Here is a 4,050-nt window from a genome sequence, read left to right on the forward strand (position 1 = left end):
GATGGACGTGAGTCTGAGTGAACTCCGGGAGTTGGTGATGGACAGGGAGGCCTGGCGTGCTGAGATTCATGGGGTCGGCAGAGAGTCAGACACTACTGAGTGACTGAACTGAACTGAACTGAAGTCTAAAGTTGGTGCCTATCTACTTTTCTTTAAAATTATCTCCATCTTTAAAATCTTTTACTGCCTCTGTCCTGAAAGAAGAACAGTTTACAAAGTCTGAGAACCTCTAACCAAATCACGAAGAAAAGAAAGAAGCAATTTAGAGAGTGAAGTAAAAAGGCACAAAGTGTTAGCCGCTCAGTTGGGTCTGATTCTTTGTAACCCCATGGACTGTAGCCCACCAGAATCCCCTGTCCATGGGATTTCCCAGGCAAGAATGCTGGAGTGGGTTGCCATTTCCTCCTCCAGGGGAGCTTCCCCATCCAGGGATTGAACCCACGCTCCTGCAGCTCCTGCACTGGCAGGTGGGTTCTTTACCACTGAGCCAGCTGGGAAGTCTATACACATACGTGTATCCCCTCTGTTTTGGAGAGATTGTTCTTGCAGTGGAATGTGAGGTAGATTGAGAGGAGAAAGTCTGAAGGCAGGAAGACCAAGTGAAAAACTTCCATAACAGTCCAGGCAAGAAGGAAATAAGTCGGGGTATTTATTGGTAGCGAGGACAGAAAAGAGGCAGCAGGTTTGAGATACACAGCAGGCGTGGAATGAACAAGACTTGGCTACTCAATGGGTGTGAGGGGTGTGGGAATGAGAGTAATTAAAGACAATTAACTCCTGGTTCAGAGTTTCGGTAACTAGAAGGATGATGGTGGCAATAACCGATGTGTTAGCACCAAGTTAATATATAACCAAAATATGTGAGAAATGGAATGTTTCCTACCATATCAGTAAACAAAGGCTGTCATAGTCACCAGCGATTGCAGCCACCAGGGAACCCAGGAAGGAAAAAATACCAGCCCTCAGACTACAGCCACTCCCCATGGTGAGCCCTGAGGAAATTCGGGATGTGAAAACACAGGATACTGGCCCCGGACAGCTGAGATGCACACGAAAGGAAGGATTTCAGTGAGCCCAGACTCTTGCGCCTTCCCATACATAGAAAAGCGCTAGGTTCCTTAACCTGGGTTATCTGGTTTTCTTTAATTAACCACAATCTTTTGATGTTCAGACTACCTGCCCTTTGTTGCAAAACTCCTATATATCCTGGCTCCTTCTGTCGCCTCCTTAGAGCAGTCTCTCAAAGCTATCTGAAATGCCATCTCCCGGCTGCAGTCCTCATTTTGCCCAAATAAAACTTAACTCACAGCTCTCACGTTGTACGATTTTTTTCCAACATATCCAAGCCTGGATTTTTACTACTGGATGAAAAATATCAGATGATACAACTATAAATAAAGGGATAAAAATAAAAGGGAACGAGTTGTGAGTGGGTATCCAGAAGCAGAGGAAACATGGATCAGCCCTGCAGGGGACAAACAGCCACGACCAAGGCTCATGTGTGCTCCAAGAAACCTCGCGGACCAGGAGCCACGGAGGGCCGATCTCCTGAACGGAACTGAGACCGCCTTCCCTCTTCTCACCCTCATGCCTGATGAATCGAAAACACCTCCCAGCACAGCCTGGATCTGCTGAACAGAGGTGGAGGCAGGGGGCAGAGTACTTAACCAGAGTGTCTCTCTCAGGAAACCTCCCCATTCTGGGCCCTCCTGCCACCTGCGTGACACCTCTGCCCCCTCTTTAGATCTCAGATGCCTTTGCCATCCCCCTCTTCCTCCTGTCTGTGCAACCAAGGCTCACCTCTCTCTCGTTTGTTTAGTCACTCAGTTGTGTCTGACTCTTTGCGACTCATGGAATATATAGCCCACCAGGCTCCTCTGTCCATGGGATTTCCCAGGCGAGAATATACTGGAGTAGGGTGCCATTTTCTTCAACAGGCTCATTTCTTTCAGGGTTATTTGCATTTTAAGCCTTCATGGTGCTGGTCAAAGGTATAGTATTACCTGTGGTAAGATCACTGGGGTTCAAGGCAGATCTCCTTCCCTGGGAAGGAGCTCAGGGCTGTGTTTCTTAAGGCTGGTGAGACTCAGCCTCTACAGCTCTGGGTGCTAAGACGACAACCATCATGCCTTGCTCTGCCCTTAGCTCTAGACTGCTACTCGAAAGGGCAAGGACCACCCTGGCCCCTTCCTCCACTCGCTAGTGATGAGCAGAGGTGGGTTAGGTACAGTCCTAGACTACAGGGCAGTGGGCAAGTGTCACAGAGTGCCATCAGGCTTACCCATTCAGGGGGTATATGTGTGTGTGTGCACGCGTGCATGTGAGTGTGAAATGATAATTAAACTGCACATGCTGCCAGGGAAATGATCAACATTTTTCTTGACAAATTCTGGATAATTAAACAAGAAGAGAGAAATTATAAAAATCTTGCTTGGTTGCATAAAAATCTATTTCTCTCATTTCCATCAACTCTTCACCAGGGATGCCTGTCTCGCAAACTGAATAACCATTATGAGAATTACTAACCATGTATCAGCCTAATGACTGTGTCTTCTTGGGACACAAACTTTTGCTTGTGAATGTATCACAGCTTTCTGCTCATGTAGTTAAGCTGTCAGCAGATGCTCCCTTATGATCTGCTCAGAACCAAAAAAAATAGTGGGAACATTAATTGAGGCTACATCACTATGCTCAGGAAAGATTCCCAGGGAAAAGGCACTTATTGCTTTCTGCTTGTGGAGTCTAATTCCCAGCTTCAATTATAATTTTTCCCATCACTTTTTAAATCTTTACTTTATTTGGTCGCTCCTATAATAAGAAATACCTTTTTGCAAAGCTAGTCGATATTTTTAAAAGTCTGAAAGGAAAGCAAATGAGAAACTTTCATGAATGACAGGGGGAGAGGGGAAAGACAAGAAACTATTTAAAATAGCTCCCACCAACAGATAGAATTCTCCAGAAATAATTCTGATCCTTGGAGACTTGAATAATATTTTAAACACACTGGCTTTCCCATGTAAACACGGCCATATTTGGATGTGTTTCTGAGTTCTGCTGCACTTCCAAGGCAACTGAAGCAGGGACATGGTTCAGACGTCCAGGCTGGAGGTCGGCCTGCCTTCCACAGCTGTCAGATACCGGGGTACAAACACAGCGGGCTCAAGCTGCTGATGTGAAAAGCAGGGACCCTGGGACTCTGCTCCAGGATTTCCTTCTTTCTTTCTGCTTTCCCTATGGCTCCGTTGTAGGATCAACGCTGACACTCTGTTGCTTTTCTTATTTGTCCTCACTCACGCCTTCTGACACTTCACACCTCTTCCCCCTTGCAGGCAACATCACTCTTAGGGTAAATACTTCACTTGATTAATCACTTGCTTTAGCTATTTTTCTTCCTCTCTGCATGCAGGCCTCCAAGTCTTGTTACTTAGGATTTCCTTGTTCCCTCTAAGCTTTTAGGCTTTTCTAGAGAAGCACAGACTTTAAACAGAGGGCAACACGAATACAGGCATGGCAGAGGCAGAAAGGCAGCTCTTTCCTGGGAATTCCAGATCGAAGTCTAACCGTCTGGTTCCCTCCCAATCCAGGGAGACTAAGACCTTGCTGCACCTTTCTTAGGCTTATATATTCTCCCCTCTCTTTTATTTTTTATTTTTTTTGACCATGCCATGTGGCAGACATGTAGCCTGCCAGGCTCCTCCGTCCATGGGATTCTCCAGGCAAGAATACTGGAGTGGGTTGCCATTTCCTCCTCCAGGAGATCTTCCCGACCCAGGGGTCAAGCCCACGCCACCTGTATCTCTATATCACAAACGGATTCTTTACTGCACTGTGATTGGAATCTGATCAGATTTGGGTCATTCTGGAAGCAGATGGCATGACTCTTTCCCCTACTCCTGGTCACCCTGGGGAGGCGGGACAATGACCTGCAGCAAAGTGGGCAACAGGTGAGCTCCCACTCCTCTGGCCCCGGGGCTGGCCCTGCCTGCAGGGCTCCCGCCGTGGGGGCCACCCTGGGCCAGGGCTGCTGGCCACTGGGGGAGTCAGTGTCCC

At 47.4% G+C, this 4,050-nt stretch overlaps 1 protein-coding gene across 3 annotated transcripts in view; it reads right to left on the bottom strand.

Annotated features, from left to right (window-relative positions):
- CRTC3 (CREB regulated transcription coactivator 3) overlaps positions 1-4,050 on the bottom strand; it is a 95,927-nt gene that overhangs the window by 24,350 nt on the left and 67,527 nt on the right. The gene's annotated exons all lie outside the window — the stretch shown is intronic.

Source organism: Bison bison, unplaced genomic scaffold (genome assembly GCF_000754665.1).
Source record: "Bison bison bison isolate TAMUID 2011002044 unplaced genomic scaffold, Bison_UMD1.0 scf7180017864155, whole genome shotgun sequence".
NCBI classification, from domain to species: domain Eukaryota; kingdom Metazoa; phylum Chordata; class Mammalia; order Artiodactyla; family Bovidae; genus Bison; species Bison bison.